Source organism: Quercus suber, unplaced genomic scaffold (genome assembly GCF_002906115.3).
Source record: "Quercus suber isolate HL8 unplaced genomic scaffold, Cork oak 2.0 scaffold_173, whole genome shotgun sequence".
In the NCBI taxonomy this organism is placed as follows: Eukaryota; Viridiplantae; Streptophyta; class Magnoliopsida; order Fagales; family Fagaceae; genus Quercus; species Quercus suber.
Window position 1 is genome coordinate 575,021 of NW_027069633.1, and position 23,132 is coordinate 598,152.

General features: G+C 34.0%; 1 long non-coding RNA gene and 1 pseudogene across 1 annotated transcript; both read left to right on the plus strand.

Annotated features, from left to right (window-relative positions):
• The window catches only part of LOC112007255 (probable LRR receptor-like serine/threonine-protein kinase At1g06840), a 24,877-nt pseudogene extending 6,600 nt beyond the window's left edge, over positions 1-18,277 (plus strand).
• Positions 5,076-5,747, plus strand: LOC136069490 (uncharacterized). Its single transcript, XR_010630700.1, has 2 exons — positions 5,076-5,160; positions 5,320-5,747. It is a non-coding gene; the product is annotated as an uncharacterized LOC136069490 (long non-coding RNA).
• Positions 18,278-23,132: the final 4,855 nt, after the last annotated feature.

Below are 23,132 nucleotides of genomic sequence, written 5' to 3' on the forward strand. Positions count from 1 at the left end.
TGGTGAAAAATAAATTGATGCCTTCTTCTAAGTACAGAATTTAGTAAAACTAGTCGCAAACCCGTGCGATGCACGGAAAAGCTATTGATAACTTCCCTAATATGAAAAAAAATATCAATATGCACAAAAAGTTATTAAGTTTGAGCCTTTAAAGAATATATATATATATATATATTTACATTGTTTACTACATGTAGCAATTATTCAAGAAACTATTCAATCAGAAAAAATAGCAATAAAATGATAACAACGTACTATACTATCCAATAGACATTGCAACTTTAAATGAACAATATGTAATAAATTGAAAATTATAAACCTTCAGTCCTGATGTGGCGTAAATGAGTTAATTTATGCCACCAATAGAACACTATCGCGTTTACTTAATTGAAAAACACCATATTTTTTAAGTCTCCATAATTACAGATAGTGGTGCGAGTTCCGCATTACAGTTTCTGCATAATTAGAGGAAAACTGATGCACTTTGATGAAGCCTACATAAATCTTATCAGAATAAACATTTTTATATGTGGCTTTACCAATTGCAATGCCTTCACTTGTAGTGGGTCTGAAAGATGAGTAGAATTCCACATCAACATGACTCTTTTCAATCCATCCATGTGGTTAAAGACCATTCACTTCTTTAGTTCCTTATCTCTTAATTTGGCCCATCCTTTTCCTTTACACGGGCCTTATTAACTCACTTTTGAAACTAACCATGGCATACACTTTACTGATCATACCACCATCACAATAGTTTGTCTAATATTGCTTCAATGGGCTGATAAGTTCGAATGGCTATTGAGTTCGAATCATTGAGGTCAAACTTTCTGGGTCCACGGTCTCGAATTAAGCTTCGTGTGTGAAGAGACTCATAGCTCGCATGCGATGAGATTTCATGGTGCGAGCTTGAACCAATTTTTGTCAGCTCAAGAGGTCAAACTTTCTGGGATTACGGTCTCAAATTAAGCTTCGTGTATGAGGAGGCTTCATGGCTCGCCAGAGGAGATTTTGTTGTTCACAGAGGCTTCGTAGTTTGCACTCGAAGTGGATTACTTTGTGTTCGAGCTTGCTGAGATTTCATAAGGTTTTCACCATATACAGTGGGTCTTTATTAGGTTTTTAGTTTGGGGTAACATACCTCTCATCTTCCTCCTTCTCTAAAGGGGTTGTCTAAGACAATTTTATGAATTGGGTGAGAAGCTGGGTAGCAAGGAGAAGAACTCTAAGGTTTTCATCATATACAGTGGGTCTTTATTAGGTTTTTAGTTTGAGGCTAACATACCTCTCATCTTCCTCCTTCTCTAAAGGGGTTGTCTAAGACATTTTATGAATTGGTGTGAGAAGCTGGGTAGCAAGGGGAAGAACTGTTTCACAAAAAAAGTCGGAAGCAAATCGAAGGAATTAAAAAGGCTGAAACTATTTATTATTTTTAATATTTTTAAATTATAATATTTATATCTATTTGTTTTAATATTGCTGACGTGGAAAATTGTGGGTTTCAAAAGCTTCAGTTATATATATATAGATTAAAAGGTATAATCTTATGGGTTAACTTTATAAATTTACTCTCATACTAGACTTTCTAAGCTATTTCTCTTGGCTCTTTGTTATTGCAGGGAGTTGCAGTATAATAAACTTTCAAATATAAACTTTACAAGCAACTCTATACCTCCAAATGTCACTGTCGGTTTGCTTCTATGCCTCCTTCCAAATTTCACTTTCTAATTAGTTTCATATAGAACGTTATTTGTAATGAAATGCATCTTCAAAATATGAATACTTGATTTAGAGATTTTGGATGTGATCTTTTTAATATTAGTTTTGCAAGGTGTAACAGACATAGCACATTGATGTGATGAAGTCTCATTTTTAACTGTCAGCCTTAAAGGGAATCCCTTATGCCGGGACTCCAACCTAGCCCAGTTTTGTGAATCTGAAACAGAGGATAAAATTACAGTCAGAATTCAACAAACACCACTTCTGTTTGTCCAGCTCAAGCGTGCCCACCCCTTACGAAAATTCCCCTACATCTCCAGTAGCTTGTTTCTGTGCTCGTCCTTTGTTCGTTGGATATCGATTGAAAAGTCCTGGATTCTCAGATTTTCGTCCGTATAGATATGAATTTGAGGTGTTCCTGACATCTCGTCTTGAGTTGTCTCTTTATCAGCTGTACAATATTGATTCATTTACATGGGAAGAAGGACCTCGACTGGTAATGCATTTGAAGTTTTTTCCTGTATATGATGCTGAAAACAACACACGTGTCTTCAATAGGAGTGAACTTCAGCGAATGTTTGATATATTCACGTCATGGAAAATTCGTAGTCCTGAAATATTTAAACCTTACGCAAGGGCGTAGCTACGTGTAAAGGTGGAGGGCCATGGCCCCCCCCAAAATTTTGAAATTAAAAAAAAATATATATATATATATATATGTATAATTATTTTAATTTTTTCAAAATTTAATCTACAAAAATAAGAGTTGCCCCCCAAATATATGATTTAGTCCAATGATGCTCTTAAAAAAAAAAATTGGTCTAATAATTATAGAGACATAACATTATTTTTCACAATTCTTTTTTTTTATTGTAAAATAGGCTCTTATATCTGTTAAATATTTGATAAATTTTAGGACTAAACATATTTGAATCTATATCTTTTTCAACCAGTTATATGGCAATTAACAAGTCATTGACTCATTAAAAAATAATGTCACTAAAACTATACATGACATGTCTTTTTAGTTTCTACATAATGAGTTAGAGCAAGATAGTATCAAATATGTTTGAAGCTTAACTTATTCCTCCAAGTTTTGGATCATTTATGTTTTTAAAAATTTCATTAGTTCAATTGAAAGATTTTTTACTTTAATATAAAATTTGATAATTTGTAATGAAAATGAAATTTTTTAAGAATTTCACCATATAAAAATAGTAAAAATGAATTTTATTTTATAAAAGATCGTCACCAAACATAATTTGATTAAAATTACTAAGCTCTTTTTGTTTTTGTTTGGTGTGTATATATATAATTTATCAAATAAAAAAGTGTGTTTATATAATAAAAAAGCGTGTGTATAAGTGTATGTGGGGGTTGTCTTAATAAATATATTAGAGTTGCAACTTGGCCACCCCAAACAAAAGTTCCTGGCTCCCCCCTGACTTACGAATTTATCAGCTTCTCTCTACTGGCTTCCATAAAGATGGTTTGTCTCAAAACCCTTATCTGATATATTTTTGCTATAGAGCTTTCTTGATGTGGGAACTAATGTTTATTTAGCAGTTGAAGAATGTAGAACTTTCTTCTCTAATTCATTTGACCTATACAATGAAGTCCACTATACTTTATTAATAAGACAAATAATTAGGCTCATGGCATTATTCTCTGTTATTATTTTGTGTTCATATTCTGAGTTACATGTGATATGTCTGTGGGTGGCACATTTAAGTGGAGAGCACCTTTTCTTTTCCTGCCAACAACATTGAAGAAAGGCTTGATCTACGCAGTTTAATGCTTTCACCATGGCAATGTTATGTTCAGCAATATGAACAGATACAGTTGTACCGCTGTGATCCAGCACATAAGTGAATAACTGCAATGCTAAGTTCAAGATGATTTTAATGGTCTGGAAAATTAAGTAATGTTTTATATTGATCAAGAAGGCAGCTTCAAATTCACACCCTTCACTTATGACTTGACCCCAAGGATAGATGAATTATGTCTCAGTCACATCTTCCCTTCTTTCATGTATTAATATATGAGATGAATATTGTTGCGTGGTTTTGATTTTGTTTGTGCTCATTGTTCTCACCAATGTCACAGATGGTGCCAACTCTCCAAGTTCTGGTTTAAGCAAAGGCACACTGGCTGGCCTAGTACTAGGGACTATTGCAGTTGCAATTACATTGTCTGCAATTGTTACTCTACTGATAATCAAAAGAATGTGGGGAAGTACCAGTCACTTTCGAGAAGACCAAGGACGGACGTAGGATTTTAAGTTTGGGGGGGGGGGGGGGCGGAGATAAGCGAAAATTTTTTCAAATATGCATCCATATAGTATTAATAAACTATCAACCAAGACAAATTCTTTGAATTCCAAAGAATCAAGGTCAATTCTTTGAAATTGTGTTTGAGAGATTGGAACATCGACATGTTCCAGAATTGGAACATCCACATTTTTTCGGAATTGGGACATCCACATTTTTTAGAATTGGAATAGCAACATTAGTTGTTGGCAATTCCATGTTGACTTCAGAAGAATTTGAAGTTGAACCTTTTCTTTTGAAAAAATCAAGCATTGTAGTTGATTTTTTCATGATCTACAAATAAAACAAAAATCATATAAGAATCACCTTATTTTCTTAAATTTATGTGACAATTTTCTATATTATATGATTTGTTTTTTTCTTTGTCCTGCCTTTATTTATGTCTTTGTGTTGTCTCCGTCTTTCTAATTCTGACCCACTAACCCAATGAATCCCACTATTGGCACTACTAACAAAAACTTTTCTTAACTCTACCTTTTTTTTTGTCACTTGTCCGTTGCCCAACTCCACTTGTCCCTATTATCTCAACTACCAGTCAACAAAGAAAAAACTATCTCTACAAATTCTACTCTCTATCTCTATCTCTCTTATCTATATAATGCAAGAGAGAGAGTCACAAACACAAAGTGACAGAGTCACAAAGCCAAAAAGCCAAAAAAAAAAAAAAAAAAAAAAAGAAAACACCACAGGCAGCACACTAAGCACAGATTCAATTCACAATCACCAACATCAGTTCAGTTCATCAATCATCAGAAAAAACACAAACATGAAACACCACAAGTCCACAAGGCACAAGCACAGTTTCTGTGAATCTCAGATTCTCAAATCACAAAAAAAATTATTAGGTTTTGAAGGAAAAATAAGAGCAAATACCTGTGATGGGTCTCCGTAGGCGGCGGTGGCAGCAGCAAATGGGTCTCCGGTCTCGCAAGCGTCACGGCGTCACGGTGACAGGCTCTCTATCTCTCTGTCTCTCTTGTCACAACGACACGGGTCTCTGATCAAGATGAGTCTCCGGTCTCGCAAGTGTCACGGCGTCACGGCACGGCTCTCTATCTCTCTGTCTCTCTCGTCATGGCGACATGGGTCTCCGATCAAGATGGGTCTCTAAGTACTCTCTATCTCTCTGTCTGTCCTTTCTATCTCTCTGTCTCGCCTCTCACTTTCCTTTCTTTCTTTTTTTTTTTTTTTCCTTCATTTTTTGCTTTCTCCGTGTGGTTTTGGACTACTGGAGCTGAATTTTTTTTTTTTTTTTTTTTTTTAAATATAGGTCATGGGCTCCTGGGCTAGCCGGATGATGGGCTAGGGGTTCAGGATTTTTGGGAGGGGGCTCGAGCTAAAAACTAAGGGGCCCGAGCTAAAATCTCAGGGGGGCCCAAGCCCTTTTTTTTTTTTTTTTGGAAAATTTTACTTGCTAAAAAATTTTCTTTTGGGCTGGGCCCCCTTAGCCCTCTACCTAGGTCCGTCCCTGGAGAAGACGTCATTGTGAGTATCTTATGTCTGTGAAGTTAGGGTTTTCAGGTATATATGTTGTGATTTTTTACTTTGCATTCTACATCCTGATTAGGCCTGTCAATTAGGCCAGGCTGATACTAGTCCAATTATAAAGGCCTCAGCCAAGAGCGGAGCCAGAAATTTTTGTTTGGAGGGGCCAATTTGTGTTGCTAATTTATTAGTCTATACAAACTTTTATACACATACGCAAACACATGTATCTATACACATACACAAAAAATTAGTATCTTTCATAATGAATCCTTAAAATTAAATGTTTCATAGAATTAAATTAATCTTTCACCATCTTCCAAAGTAAAATCCTTACAATTTTCATTTTCAATATAAGTTACCAAATTGCCGTTGTGAGTAAAAAACTTTCAATTGAATTAATGAAGCGTTCAAAGACATAGATGATCTAAAATTTAAAAAAATACAAGAACACGTTTGACCATAAAAAATGAATTTGAGAAACAATACGTTCTATAACTACTAGACAAATTGGACAATTTTTTTAAGAACATTATTGGACCAACTCAAATAGTTGGGGGGGCCAAGTCCCATTTTTGAGGGCTAATTATTAAAAATATTTCTATATAGTAAAAAAAAATATCAAAAATTTTGGGGAGGCCATGGCCTCCCCACCCTAACATGTAGCTCCGCCCCTGGCCTCAGCCTACTCGGTCAATATCTTAGTCGTATCTCAGCTAAGCTAATGCTATAGAGCAAACTTCAGCCAAGTTTGGACTGGCCTGTGATTGGGAGCATCATTTAAAGATGAATAAAAAATACCATAAGACCTGGTTGCATACTGGCTCAAACCCTATCTAAGTTGAAGAACAAACAGTCAGCAACAATTTTAACAATGTTGTTGACTTGTAAGTGTGTATGTGCTTATAAGTATAAATAAAACGTTCTGATAATGAGTGCATAATTTTATCAAGTATTTTATAACAAATGGCATTGCATCATGTTGGTGCAAACACAATGATAATGGAAATAACACAAAGAGAAATTGAATAATGATAATGATTCATTTCCATTTTTTATACCTCCACCCTTCACATCTCCCTTGCACACGTATCTAGCCTAATATCTGAGACAATTCATGTTAACCCATTAGTCACCACAATTAAAAAGAATAAAATAGTCTCTCTCCTTTTCAATGTGAAATTAAACATTTTCACTAACTCCTCATCTTCCATATTTACTCCCATATCTTTACATTTATTTTGTAACATATATTCATTTTAATTATTTAATATTAAAATGCTCCAACAATCCCCCACTCATTTTAATATTAAATTTTTTAGTTAAAGAGAGATTACCAGGCAAAGACAGGTCACTATGCATCATGAAGGTGTGCTCTACATTGAACCTTCACTTAGTAAAACAATGATCTCAACTCCAGAGTCGTAGTAGTCTTCGACTTGAACTAGGATTGCTTTAGGGAAATTAAGTGTCACTGCTTACACATAACAACCCATTTGTTGACATGAGCTTTTGTAGCTAGCACTTTATGGCCATGTGTTGATCCCAGTTTCATGAGTGTATTTGAGATTAAGTCCAAATCTCAAAGGGAGCGACTCTAGCCCCACACTCACATAGGTGAAATTTTGTCAACGGTGCTCCTGTAATTCTGACACCCCATTCATACAAGCTACAAATTTTATTAAGATTTTTTTACTCAACCTCTCCACATTACAGGATAAATGCACTTACATCATAGGGAATTTAAAAAATTATTTACAAAATAAATAATTAAAAAAAATGGCGCATTTCTTACGGCCATCGTATGATTCATTTTTCCCATTGAACCCAATTCTCAAGATCTCTGGTCCTTGGATTGAGTATCATACATGGCTCATGATTCTATAGACTTTAGTCCCATCCCCCTCGATGTATTCCAAACCCTATCTTTTGCCAAGGCCTTGATAAATAGATCTGCAAGATATCATTAAATTTAATATAATCCACAGTTATGATACCACTACTCAAATAAGATCGCATGGTACTATGCTTTCTTCTTATAGGTCTAGATTTACCGTTGTAGTAACGGTTTTTAACTCTACCAATTGCGGCAGTGCTATCACAATGAATTAATATAGGTGGAATTGGCTTTTCCCAAAGTGGAATTTCATATAACAAATCTCTAAGCCAATTTGCCTCTTCACTAGCTGAAGCTAATGCTATTAATTCAGCTTCCATTGTTGAATTAGCAATTATTGTTTGCTTTTTAGATTTCCAACAAATAACACCACTATCTAAGGTAAAAATATAACCAGTGGTAGAGAGAGAATCACTTGACAAAGTATTCCAATTGGCATAACTAAAAACTTCAATCACAACAGAGTACTTTTTATAAAATAAGCCATAGTTTTTTATACCAATTAAGTATCTCATGACTCGCTCAATAGCTAGCCAATGATTTTTACTAGGCTTGCTAGTAAATCTGCTAAGCACTCCTACTGCATATGTAATGTCAAGTCTAGTACAATTAGTAGCATAACGCAAACTACCAATGATACTAGCATAATCCTTTTGATTAAAAATCTCATCATCATTATTCATAGGAAATAAATGAACACTAGAATCAAAAGGAATAGCTACACTTTTGTGATCATGAAAATTATATTTTCTTAACATAATGTGATTGATTAAGAAATATCCCATCACATGTTTTCATAATTTTCATGCCCAAAATAAAATTAGCCTCACCAAGATCTTTCATATCAAAATGGCTTTTAAGCATATTTTTTTGTCTCATTTATAACATGTATTTTTGAGCCAAAAATCAACATATCATCCACATAGAGGCTAATAATAACATGTAAATTATTCCATAATTTAGAATAAATACATTTATCACATTCATTTGATTTATAATCATTCTCAATCATGCAGGAATCAAATTTTTCATGTCACTGCTTAGGTGCTTGTTTTAAGCCATATAGGGATTTAGTTAGCATACATACCTTACTTTCTTGTCTAGGCTTTACAAAGCCTTCAGGTTAATCCATATAAATCTCTTCATCTATGTCCCCATTTAGAAAAGCAGTCTTTACATCCATTTGATAAATTTTCAAATAAAAAATTGCAGCAATAGCAATTAACAATCTAATAGATGTAATTCTTGTTACTAGAGAAAATGTATCAAAGAAATCAAGATCAGCTTTTTGTTTAAAACCTTTTGCAACAAGTCTAGCTTTAAACTTATCTATTGATCCATTCAGTTTCAACTTTTTTTCTAAGGACCCATTTACAACCTATGGTCTTACAACCAGGTGGAAGATCTACTAATTTTCAAGTTCTATTAGAAATTAGAGATTCCATCTGATCATTTACAACCTCTTTCCAAAATATAGCATCAAGTGATGTTAAAGCCTCTTTTAAATTTTGGGGATTTTTCTCAATGTTAAAAACATAATAATTAGGACCAAAATCCTTTTCAACTCTAGCTCTTTTACTTCTTCTAGGTTCCATTTCAAAATTTTCTTGATTTTGTAGATGTGAAATAGAAGAACTAGGCTGTGACAAAATATTTTCTTCACCCCCACTATTTTTCAATTTAAAAGGAAATTTTTCTTCATGAAAAATTGCATCACCAAATTCAAAAATTATGTTGTTTTCAAGATCAAAAAATCTATAGGCTGCACTATTAATCGCATAACCAAGAAAAGCACAGGTTGTAGCGCTTATACCTAATTTAGGCATTTTTGGGTCAGTAAGCCTTATATAAGCAAGACAACCCCACACTCTCAAATATCCCAAATTCCGCTAATGTCCTTTCCACATCTCAAAAGGTGTGGTGTGTGACTTTTTATGTGGCACCCTATTCAAAACATGACATGCAGTTAAAATAGTTTCACCCCAAAAATGAAAAAGTGCACCAAATTCAATTAACATGGCATTTGTTAACTCAATTAGAGTTCTATTTTTTTCCTTTTAGCCACACCATTAGAAGCAGGTGAATATGGTGCAGTAGTTTCATAGATAATTCCCAAAGACTGAACAAATGAGTTGAATACACTTGATTCATACTCACGACCTCTATCACTTCTTATTCTTTTTATTTTTCTACCCAATTGATTTTCAACTTCTTTTAACAAATCTTGAAATTTTTCAAAAGCATCACTTTTATTTTTCAACAAATAAATGGTTGTATATTTTGAGAAATCATCAATAAAAGTGATAATAAATCTATTTCCTCCACGAGTTAAAATTCACATAAATCACAGTGAATTAACTCAAGAAATTCGGTATCTTACAAAACTTTTATGAGGCCTTTTTGTAATCTTAGCTTAACTACAAGTTTCACATTTTTCAAAATCTTTTGACAATCTTGGAATTAATTCTAAACTACTCATGCATGATTCCCACATATCTACTATTTATATGACACAAATGAGCATGCCAAAAATTAATAGAAGAAAGCATATAAACTGAACTGGTAGATGCTTTATTATTCTCAACATTCAATTTAAATAATCCACCACAAGCATAACCCTTACCCACAAATAATCCCTTTTTAACGATTACATAGTCATCAGATTTCATAGTTTGCTTGAAGCCAGCCTTGTTAAGTAAAAAACTTAACATCAAATTTTTCCTCATGAACGGAGTATAAAGTACATCTTTCAATGTTAGCACACGTCTAGAAGTAAATTTTAATTCAACCTCACCACTCCCAAGAACCTTGGTCTTGCTAGAATCACCAAGCATAATAGTTTTTTTCTTCTTCAAAAGGAGTGTACAGTTTGAACCAATTTTTGTCATAACAAACGTGCCTATTAGCACCAGAATCTGCCCACCACCCTTCAACATATTGCACCACATTGATGTCTGTAATCGTAGCTACTAAAGGCTCTTCGGTTACGTTAGCCTGGGGGATAGATTCACATTTCTGAAATTTGCAAAATCGAGCAATATGCCCACTCTTGCCACAGACAAAACAAGATCTATTAAATTGATCTTGTGAAGGAGGTCTTTGTTTCTTATTGTAATTTTTATTTAAGTTTCCCCTTCCTTGATGTCTATTATTATTTTTAAATGCTCTCTTTTTAGGCTTCAATTGACCATTTCTAGGAAAATGATTTTTGGGCATATTATTATTGGCTGAAATAAAGTTTACCTTTGTGGTGGAATTACCATTGCTCTCTTGTGTCATGAGTGCATCTTGTCCTCTAGCCTCCTCCTCCACACGGATGCATGTGATCAAAGTCTTCAAGGATGTTTCCTTTTGTTTGTGCCGCAAAGTCTTTTGGAACTCCCTCCAAGATTGTGGTAGTTTGTCAATTATGCCAGCTACCACCAAATTGTCTCCAATCTTTATGCCTTTGGATCTTAATTTTGCAATGATCATTTGGAAGTCTTGTGCTTGATCCACCACCGATTTTCCATCCAACATTTGGTAACAGAAAAATCTACTAGCAGCATACTTCTTTGCATCTGCCTCCTCGGTATCATACTTGCTTTGTAAAGCTTTCCAAATTTTCTTAGCAGAGTTATAAGTTGTATCATAATAATCATAAAAATTATTGGCAAGATAATTAAATAGAGAAAAGAGACAATTATATTTATCTTTTGTATACTTATCTATTTTTTCTTGATGGAGAATATATTCTTCCTCACTCATCTCATCGGTAGAAACTTTTGATGGATTTTTGTCAGTGAGGATGTAGGAGACTTTGAGAAAACTCAAGTAGAAGAGGACCTTTTCTTTCCACCTCTTAAAGTGGGCTCCCTTAAAGTGAAAGGGCATGTTGAGATCTCCAACAAGCTCATTTGATTTCTCTTGTGTAGGCTTCGTGTGTTGAATCTCCTTAAAATTGTTGGTGAAAACACAATGATAATGGAAATAACACAAAGAGAAACCGAATAATACTTCTGAATATTGTTGATGTAAAGAAAGGAATTATACAACACTATTTGGACTGAGGCGCGACACTTGCTCTCTTTAAGGAGATTCAATCCCTTGGTTGGCTAAACTTTGTAACCGGTGCAGATTGTCTCTGACTTGTCTCCCCAGGATACAATAGCCCAACAAGTGTCGTATGGCTAGAACAACCTTTGCACAAAGTGTTCAAGCCCAAAACTCCACCAGAAAGAACACCATTCCTTACCAAGAACCTCTATTTTTTTTTTTTAGTGTATATTGCAATAACTTGAATTGAGTTTAAATAAGTCTATTTATAGGCTCAATGGGCCTCATGAAATTACTACCTAAATTAATCTAATTAATTAGGTCCATTATTCTGATATAGTGAGTGTTACAAGATTAATTGTTGGATATTAATTTGATGGGCTGGAGTTACACAATTTTGTGAGATAAGAAGTTTCTGAAGAATGAAAAGACCTAAACGGCTGATTCATTTCCATTTTTGATACCTCCACCCTTCGCCTCCCCTTGCGCACGTATCTAGCCCAATATCTGAGACAATTCATGTTAGCTCATTAATCACCACAATTAAAAAGAATAAAATAGTCTCTATCCTTTTCAATATGGGATTAAATATTTTCACTAACTCCTCATCTTTCATATTCACTCACATATCTTTACATTTATGTTGTAACATTTATTCATTCTAATTATTTAATATTAATATGCTCCAAAACATCTTTTTGTGCATCACCTATCACTATGGTTAATATTAATATGCTCCAAAACATCTTTTTGTGCATCACCTATCACTATGGTTTTATTTTAACATTGGACCTACATTTAATATGCAGCGTCTACAACCTCCATAAAAATTGATGATGTGAAGGATTTCACTTATAGAGAAATGGCCGTGGCTACAAACAGCTTTGACAAGTCCGCTCAGGTTGGCGAAGGAGGGTATGGTAAGGTTTATAAAGGCATTCTAGTTGATGGGACAGTTGTGGCCATAAAACGTGCACAAGAGGGATCCTTGCAGGGTGAAAAGGAGTTCTTGACAGAGATAGAATTTATGTCAAGCAGGTTACATCATCGAAACCTTGTGTCTTTGATTGGATATTGTGATGAAGAAGGTGAACAGGTACTTTTCTCATCTTGATTATATACACACATATAGGGTTAGTATCAAATTATACCTTGTGTAGTTTTAAGTAATATTACCATCTAAGAATTTTTTATTGAATGAATATTTTGAAAATCTCATCGTTAAATTACATGTTCTCTATGTGCTTAGCACACATGTCAAATTTTTTGTGAATTTGAATGTTGTTTATTATTTGATCCATAAACTAATCTTTAATAAGTAATTTAAAAATACAAAAACTTGAGATTTAAATGTTTATAGATGAGAGAGTAATTGATCTCAAATCATCTTGAAATTTTGCAATTACAAAGGGTGTAAAACGAAAACCTAATCCTATAGTGGACTTATCAAAATTTGTACACTATAAAAAAATATTAAATAGTGTAATATTGTTTACGGTTACACTGTGTAAATTAAATCCAACCATATATGTATATATATATATATATATAATCAATAAAAGATTGAATTATCCATCAATCTCATTATTGGACACATAAGGAGATAATTCCCATCAACTTAGGAATTTGATGCAAATAAACTAAATGAAAATGAAAACTGTAAGAGTTTAATAATAAAATTTTAAAAATTTTAAAAAAGAAAGAAATATGTAAAATCTTGTATGTAGTTGATTTGAATAGTTGCTAAGAGTTTTGTACTTCAATTGACACCTCTTAGTGTTTTCAATAGAGACATCTAGGTTTCAAATTCTCCCTCCCCCATTATATCTATCGAATTATCAATAACGGTATATAGCTGCTTTGAATAGTTGCAAACAATGGAAGAAGTCAAATTCAATCTAGAGATATTACAGATAAGATTCTGTCAAATTTGTTACTTAATCATGTAGAAGCATATACAGAGTTCTTCATAAATAAAGGATTATTTAGGCTTTAGGAAATGCATTAAAAACTTACATATCTCCTGTGGCTTTAACACCTAGTGACTAGATTTTCTTGCTCTCTGTTGCTTAATTTGTTTTGAAAATTTTGCTTGGGAAGAGATTCATGTAAGTATTGTTTTGCATGCAGATGTTGGTCTATGAGTTTATGTCAAATAGTACTCTAAGGGATCACCTTTCTGGTACACCTTATATTCATTCTTTATGCTTTCTTTTTATTGATCTCAATATAGAATTTTTTGGGTGTTCCTCATTGAGTATGAATGCAAGTAACATTGCAATTTATAACTTCAACCCCCCCCCCCTCCCTCCCCCAGTTTACTGTCTATTTTTTAGTTAAACATAACTATTTTACTATTCAAATTATACATAACATTCTAATGAGCTTATTAGGGGTCATGTGTGCTATACAGCTAAGTGTAATGAGCCTCTAAATTTTGCTATGAGATTGAGAATTGCCCAAGGATCGGCTAAGGGCATTCTCTACCTACATACTGAAGCCAATCCTCCAATATTTCATCGAGATATCAAGGCCAGCAACATATTATTGGACTCTAAGTATATGGCAAAAGTTGCTGATTTTGGACTTTCATGACTTGCACCACTTTCGGATATTGAAGGGATAGTGCCTGCTTATGTATCCATAGTTGTGAAGGGAACACCGGTAAGTCTCTTTAAAAAAAAAAAAAAAAAAAAAAATGGTTCCAAATTTACTCTAATTAAAAGATAATTGCACAAATTACTTATTGAATAATTAATGTTTAACTATCTAATTAATTAGGTGTATGCAACCTCACCATAAAATGTAGTCCTAACCAATCAAATTATGACACATTATTAATCTCAAATTGATTATAATTATAACCAAGTGGAATCAATTGTTCATAATCACATATAGCCGGACTCAATTTGTGAACGTGCATCTCAGCCATTAAAACTTGATTTGATGATAATTTTCAATATGACAGTCCGATTAGAGCTTATGATCAGCCGATTTAATCGTTACAACATCAAAATCATTTTGGTGAAATGAGATTAAGGATCTAATGGCCAGAATCAAGATGTATATTTTCAAGATGAAAGTACATTTTACCCTCCATGTGAAGTTAAATGTGGGTTGCAAAATAGGGTGTCAACATTATGTCATATAAATACTACTGATAATCTTTAACAAAGTTTCATTATTAACCTAAATTATAAATTTAACTACTCATAATAATTGAAATAAAACACAAATATAAAATACTGAACACTGGACTAAGCAAATAAAACTATAGTGCTAGCACAGAGAAAAGCTGCAAAAAAAGCCATATGCAGCCCTATTGCCCCATTATTTTCTGTTTCTCTCTATTTGTACTTACATGGACATTTGCGGCTAACCTAAAGGCTTATTAATAAAATCGAAGCCCATCTGCACATCTCCATGAAAACAAACTCTTATTTTCTTCTTTCTCTACTTTTCTTCACCACGTTGGATTAACATCGGTCACACTCTTCTTAATTTCCCTTTTTCTTTTCTTCACACCTTATTGGACTTTGAAAGCTTGAAAATGTGTTGAAAACACAAGAGCTATTTAGACCCCCTAATTAGAGTTACGGCTCGATAGATTTTACACTAACTTACTACAAAGTGCGGAATAGTATAAATATGAGCGGATGAACAAATAAGCTACTCTAATCCATAAATTAAGAAACACAGTAGTACAATGAAATATAAAAGAGTAGAGAAGAAGGATGCAAACACAGAAAACACCGAGACGTGTTTTCGAAGAGGAAATCGAAGACCTCTGCGAAAAACCTCTCCGCCGCCCTCCAAGCGGAAATCGATCCACTAGACAATCAGTTGGGATACTTGGGTTAGCAAGAGACCCACCAAGCCTAATCTACCCGATGCACCTAAGCCCTCCAAGCTCCTACTCCAATAAGACTTTTTGGAACCGTGTCTTGTCTAGCACCCCGGATCCTGCAACAAGCTCCATGTTGCATCTGTCATTCTAGGCTTCTTCCAATACTTTCCAGCAGCACCAAAATGTCACACATCACTCTCAAAGGGTGTGGTAAGTGTTTGGCCTATCAACCTCTTAATGGTGTGGAAATTGAGAGGGAAAGGTTGAGGAGATACCACAAGCAAGTGTATAGAGAAAGGTGGGGATGACAATCTCTAATTCTCAATGTGTTTGGCTAGGGTTTTCTCTCTGAAGCATTCCTCAACATTTGTGGATAATGAGGGATATATAGGATAGGTACAGAAAGTATGAGTCAATCAGTACAGGCTGGCAAAACAGATTGCCTTGTGGGTGTCTCGCGGAAAGTGTGAGTCAATCAGTACACTCTCTCTCTATCACACATCCCTTACAACAAATCCCACAATAGATATTGGGTATAAACGATTGATAATGATTATAATCAAATTTGGCACGGAATAAAAGTCAACAAAATACATAGTTGTAAATAACAACTTTACAGACTTGTCCAGCCTGTGCTTGTGTAAGTTATTCCTTTGGACTCTGCTTTTATTGTTTTCTTTTCTTTTTTCTTACTTCACTTTACTCCTGGCTGGATCTCTCAAATCGGCTTAAAAAATTGAGCATTATTTTGCCTCAAATAAATCCTATTTCAAATTTGACACTTTATCCACTTAAGGTTAGTTCAGTTAGATTATCTTAATCCACATCTTTTAAAAACATNGCCCAAATCTATGTATGAGCTATTAGGATTTTGGCACAGACGTTTTTATTGCCATAGAGCAGCCAAGGTGTGTGAGCCGTGCCTCTGTCATGAAGAATCTGTAATAAGAAAAAAAATAAGTGGATCTTCCCTACTTTTACAATCAAAGAACACACTTTGCAGTCTTTATGTGATTGGATGCATGTGCTAGGCAACAACCCTTCGATGTCTTTTATTGATTTTTTTACTCTCCTTTCCTATGATTTGTATTCTTTGAAAAGGGATCACACATCCTTATATGCGTCCCCTCTTATCCTTTTTAATGAAATTATTTACTTATCAAAAGAAATTGTTTAATCAACTTTTTGATTGGGTGATTGTTTTGCATTGAACATCTATTGCATTGAATATTCCACTTTCATTTATTAGTGTTATTTTGCTCCCACTTGTGGGGAATGCTGTAGATCATGCAAGTGCTATCACATTTGCCATGAAAGATAAGCTTGTAAGCTTTCTAACATTCACTTTTAACATTTTTTTTTTTTAGAATGAGTTTTAACAATTTGAGCTTCTCCACAGGACATAACATTAGGAGTCTAAATAGGATCATCAACACAGATAGCTTTGTTTGTGGTAGGTATTAACAATATCAGTTCCTTTTAATTTCTATTTTACATTTTTTACTTCCAAAAAATAAGAGTTAGTTACAGTTAGTATTTGTACAGTTTAATCTAAATTACCTTGGAACCAATATTTGAAGCAAGTAAATGCTTGGAGATGTTTCAATTGTCAATATAACATTATGTTATTGATGAGTCACTTTGTGTTATTGCTTCCTCAAGATAGTAAATTTATTATTTTTTTGGTTGCTTGAAGTTTAGCTACAATGTCTTTTGTAGTTAAAAATATGTTAGTAATTGGTGCATATAACAGACATCTCAATTCATATCAAGGCTAGTCGTCTGCCAGAGTTTGGGAATTAAAGCTCTTTCAAAGTTTTTTGTTTTGCACCACATTGGCTGTCTCTCAGCAAATGGATACAAATTTTAACTGGAAAAGAGAGCTGGTGATGATCATATTGATCATGAGTAATTTCTACTTTCTGCACAGCTCTTTTTGCATCATCTGTCTGAAACTTATGTGATACACCGTCAATGATGTGCTCCTGTTAATACCTTTTAACTTGAATTTGGTTTGGGTGATCTTTGCTGCCTGTGATGTGATGTTCATTACAGCTTGAGCAAGAAACCTTTGAGACAAATTAATTTAGAGAAAAGAAAGGATAGAAATGTACAAGTAGGGAGACATGTTTAGCACCAAAAACTGGCATCCCTTTATGATACATTTGTATTGATGATTGTGATGTTTAGTATTACTTCATTGAAGATTTTTATTTTATTTTATTTTATCAATATCTGCAAAAACCATTATTATATTGCTGCAGATTCCTTTTTCTGTAGTCCTTGGTTGGATTATGGGGCAAGCTATGGACTTAATCTTTCAGCTTTTTGAGACAACTTAGTAGCAGCCTTAATGCTACAGGTTTGTATTTCAGTGATAGAAAAGAAAATCTCCATGATTTGGTCAAATTTTTATAAGAGAAGGAAGCATTTTAAGTAATAAATGTCATGATGGGTTCTAATTTAAGCTGGATGATGGGAAATTCCGAAATTGTATATTTCAACATCTTTTTGAGTTGTCTTGTTCACTTCTTTTGTTTTAAACAAGTTTGTGCTAATAGTTTTCCTTTAATTGTTATGGATTCCATTTTCTTTCGTAATTATTATTAACTTCTGTTAATTTTATATACACATTCCTATATGCTGCAAATGCTTTTTTGCAGGAAGGAACTTCCCACTATTTTAAGGGACTAATACTTCTTTGCTATCTGATAGTTGCTGCAAGTTTTTTTGTACATGATTCATCTGCAGGAGGTCAGTTCTGATTTGAAGTGTCCATTTTTCAAGCTCAACTTGCACCTAGTTTATTTCCCATTGAGAATTTATAATTATATGAACACACTAAATAAAGTTTGTCTTGAAGTGGAGGGTGACTGTATTAGTAATCCATTGTCTGCAGATGATAGGCAATACAAAAATGTAGTTAATGAAGCAATGGATTTGTTAGTGTATAGATTAAGCTAGATTAGCTCATTGGGCTTAGCCCAGTATATTACTTGTACTGCACTCATGTTACTTGTACTGCACACATACCAAGCCTATATAAAGCTCTCTTTTGTACATTGTTTTATATATATTATTATACTGACTATTCAGTCATTCTCTCTCTCTTTATATTGTTAACATGGTATCAGAGTCTTTCCTCTGATTTTTTGGTTCCTGTGGACATCTCCGGCGTTCTTCCGCTGCCCTCGCCTTCATCCAGTAGTCACTATCAGAAGCGAGTCACTGCCGTCACGCCCACAACTCTAGAACACTCAGATTTCGTCAGTTTGTTGATCAAACCGCCAAAGTAAAGACACACATTGACAGATCTGACAGTCCCGAGCAAAACCCAACAAAAATCTGCCAGAAACAACCTTCCACGCACCGCCAGAAGTTTCTGCCTCACGAGCACGAGCCGCCACGCGCTGCCACGCACCACCACGCGCCGTCTCTCCCTTCCACGGGCCTCACGCGCCACACGCGCCTTGCTTCGTTTCACGGACTGCCACGTCAGCCCTAGGTGACGTCACTCCGCCATGTCATCATCCCACGTCATCATTCCACGTCAGCGTCAGCTGTTGACCGTTGACCAGACCGTTGACCGTTGACTTTGACCAAAGTCAAAATTTTTCAACAGGACCTGTCTTGCTCAGTTTTTCGCATAGATTCCAATTTTGGGCTCCATTTGTGCATTTGAGGTCTCTAAATCTCATTTTTTGATCATTTTCTTCATTATGGCTCAACAAAATGAACGCGACATCATACAGATCCTATCACCATTATGTTGGATGGTCCTACTAGCTATCATGCATGGTCTCAGAATATGACTGTTTTTCTCAAGGGTCGTAAACTGTGGAGATATGTGACTGGTTCAATTCCTAAGCCAGTACCAAACCCTAAGTCCAAAGTCACAGCTGCTGAAGAGTCTTCCACGATTACTGTTACAACAGATGATTATGAAGATCGCCTAGAGGAATGGGAGAGTATTCAGAGTAAGATCTTGTCTTGGTTTATTAATACCTCTATTCCCTCCATTCATAATCTTCTTCCTCGTCTTGNTTTTTGGTTTTTTTAGAAATCAATTTTGGGTTCTTGAAATTTTTTGTGCTTTAAAAAAAAAATGAAGTGCCCATTCATATATATATTTTTAATAAAATACATATAAAAAAGTGTGATTTTTGGTTTTATCTAGTTGGGACATGATTGTAAATTTTTACAAACCATATTTTATATCCTTCCATATTTCTTATCAGCCAAACAAAAATTTCTATCTCTTTATTTTTCCACTTTCCCATTCAAACACAAATGAGGGAAACTAAAATCCTATCTATCATTTCACTTTTCCATTCTACCAACCAAACGAACCCTAAATGTTATACCATAGATTTTCCAATTAAATCCAAACATATAATTTCTTTGAATTTAATTCTACTTGAGAAACCTCGCAAAAAAAAAAAAATTCTACTTGAGAAAGATAATATTATTTGTGTAGTTTTGGTCTAAATCATAGCCCATAGACAATAAAGGATTAGCAAGCTCAACTGATTAAAAAGGCTCTTTATTGTTGGGAAAAATATTCTCACATTAGTTTACGTGTGTGTTTGGGATGAGCTGAATTTTTCAGCTTATATCCATTTTTCTTTTATTTTTATTACTATTTATGGGTTCTACTACACTATTTAGCTAACTTTTATTTTTATCTACAGTACTTTTAGCAAAAAAAATTTAGTTTTAGCTAAATAAGCTATTCTCAAAAGAACATTACATCTACTTTTTCACACATTTATCCACAATTGATGTGAAAATGTTTACATTTTAATACATAAAATTGAACGTGAAAACAAAGATGTGAAATAATGGGTGTGAGAGAATCAAAATGCTTCTGTACCCCATAAGTAGTAAATTTGAGTATATTCCATAGCCCTAATGAGTTCACAATTAAAAAAAGAAAAATAGAAGGTAATTCATAGGTGCATAAAAATGTAATTCATAAGTTCAATCAGCCTTTGGTGGAAGAACAAAAATGGTTGCACTCATATGCAAGATTAAGTGTTTGTTTGGGAACAATTTATCTAACTTTTTGTTGAAAATTTTTTGATGAAAATATGTGAAAATATAATTGTACATTGAAAAATTTAGAAGTGAGAAAAAATAGGAAAAAAAAAAGTTTTAAAAAACTGTACATAAAAGTTCAAAACTAAAAGTTGATGCCAAATACATCTTAAGTTTCTTCTAGCGAAACTCCATACTTGTCTTATGGCCTTATTCACTTCTACTTAGAATCAAGCAAACTGCAGAGTATCAAAATCAAATGAATTGGATACAATTCTTTAATGAATGGGTTAATTAAACTGATTAACAGAATTAGTTAGATTATTGACCTATAAGATGACTACAGCTGGATTAATCACCCACGTGCAATGCACGTGTCACAACTAACTTTGCTAACAGATAAATATTACATAGGAAATACGACAAGTAGCACAAGTACGCAAACTGACAAAACGATTGCAGTTTCTGCAGTATAATTCAAACTGCAACTATGTTCATCTAGGATAGCAAAAGTAAGATTAAAAGAAATATTTTTACTATAGTGAATGGGATGTGGCAGACGAGCGGCGGCTGGGGTAGAATTGATCAGGACAATGCAACTGATGCTATGCTTAAATATGCTGATGCTGGACTCACCACTTTTGATATGGCTGATATATGTATACTACTAATGCTACTTCTAACTGTTTTTATTATGCAGAGGGACTTACTGTTTGGCTAATTTTATGGAATGTCTAAAACTTTGAATGATGTCTTAGATTAGATAGTTAATAAGTCAATCATGCTTTGTAGTTCTTGGATTGTCTTTTATGTTTTATGATAATTAGATAGTTAGGGGCGGGGGATTTGAACCGTCAATGTCTCTGTTAGAAACACTAAAAGGTGCCAATTGAATTCCAACACATTATAGTGTTCGTTTGGATGTAGCTTTTTGCTGAAAGCTTATTTGATTATTTGTCGAAAGTTGATTTAAGTATAGTTATACTTTAAAAAAGTGAGCTTTAAAAAGGTTGTACGTAAGCAAATAAACTAAAAAGTTAAAAAGAAAAACCTGTTGGCAAACACACACATAATGTATGGATTCATGACAATTAGTCAACTGCTTTTGGATTTAAGTTCGGGAATTATGGGTTGTTTTCTTATTGTTTTGACTGTTATGATGTTGTAGATGGGCCTGCTGAAGATCTTTATGGTATCTTCATCAATAGAGTTCGTCGAGAGCGCCCACCTGAATTCTTGGAGAAGATAAGAGGGTGAGTGCCTCCTACTTATTATACTAATCCAGTTTGCATCTTTTTGGTTGAATAGAAAGAAACTAAAACCTTTTTGTTGGACAATATAGAAAGGGAACCCTTACAGTGTGTTTGCCTCTTCTGTTATGTGATGCAGTCTTACTAAATGGGTGCCTCCACCTGTTAAGATGACAAGTAGCTATGTCCGGGAGAGTATTAATGTTTCTCGGAAGAGAATGGATGTGGCTTCCTTGGATATGCTTCAGTTTCATTGGTATAAATATTTTTTTTTTCCTACTCAGCTAACATAATGTGATAATTGATGATATGGCTGCATAATTTTTAGTGATGAGAATACCTATTATTTTAGTGCTTGGTAGGTAATCCAATATACAATAAATGATCATGCTATATTTGAATAGGGAGCTGGAAATTCGATGAAATTTTTTGTTTGATCTGGATCCATTTTTCAGCCAAAAGAGAGAGAGAGAGAGGAAAAAGGCTCCATTTGTCAAAAATTTGTATGTGGAATAGATTATATGCTAGTATTGATGTTTGTTGAGGCAAGCAAGGTTGTCAGGGTGGGTAACTTTCACATAGAACAGAGTATTCCAGTCTGCATCAAACCAGATACTAGCAGGATTTTTTTGAAACCATTTTCTGGATGTACTTTTCCATAGAAGTTGGTTTGACTGTAATTATATTGGAAACTTATGCCATTTAACCCTGCGTAAGTATTGGTTCAGACTGTTCAGTTCATAAGACAAAAGGTTTGACAAATCATGCATTGTCAGACACTTATAACTTGTGGAACAAGGAAACTCCAATATAAATAATTACCATGTGGGCAGAGTATACAATCATGTCCAAATAAATTCTATTTTCACTATCTTTTCTCTTTCTTGCTACTATTCCATACATTATAGTTTTTGTACATTGTACTACTTTATTACCTCAAAAATACAATTTTTGTTCCTTACAATTGATGTTCCTTGTATTAGGTCCAACTTATCCGAACTAATAGACAATAAATAGAGTATTAAACTGATTTTAAAATTGTTATTCTCTGATGGCATTTTTCTCAATTTCTACTTTAAATAGGTGGGATTACTCAAATCCTGGTTACCTCGATGCTCTAAAACACCTTACAGATCTGAAAGAAGAAGGTTAGTATCATTTTTCTCATTAAAATAAGTTTAATATCTCAGATTGCATTTCTCGATTTGATCAGATCATTTCAGCAAGTGGATTGCAGGTAAAATCAAGACTGTTGCCTTAACAAATTTCGATACAGAAAGATTGCAAATAATCCTAGAAAACAAGATTCCCATTGTGAGCAATCAGGTATATGCTAGATACAATTGTATGCTTTTACTTTTTAATATTTTTATGTTCTCCCTTACATCATATATTCTGTTGTAATAATACATATGGGTAATGTAGGTGCAACATTCAATTGTTGACATGCGTCCTCAACAGAAAATGGCGGAGCTTTGTCAGCTTACAGGAGTCAAACTTATAACGTCTCTCTCTCTCTCTCTCTCTCTCTC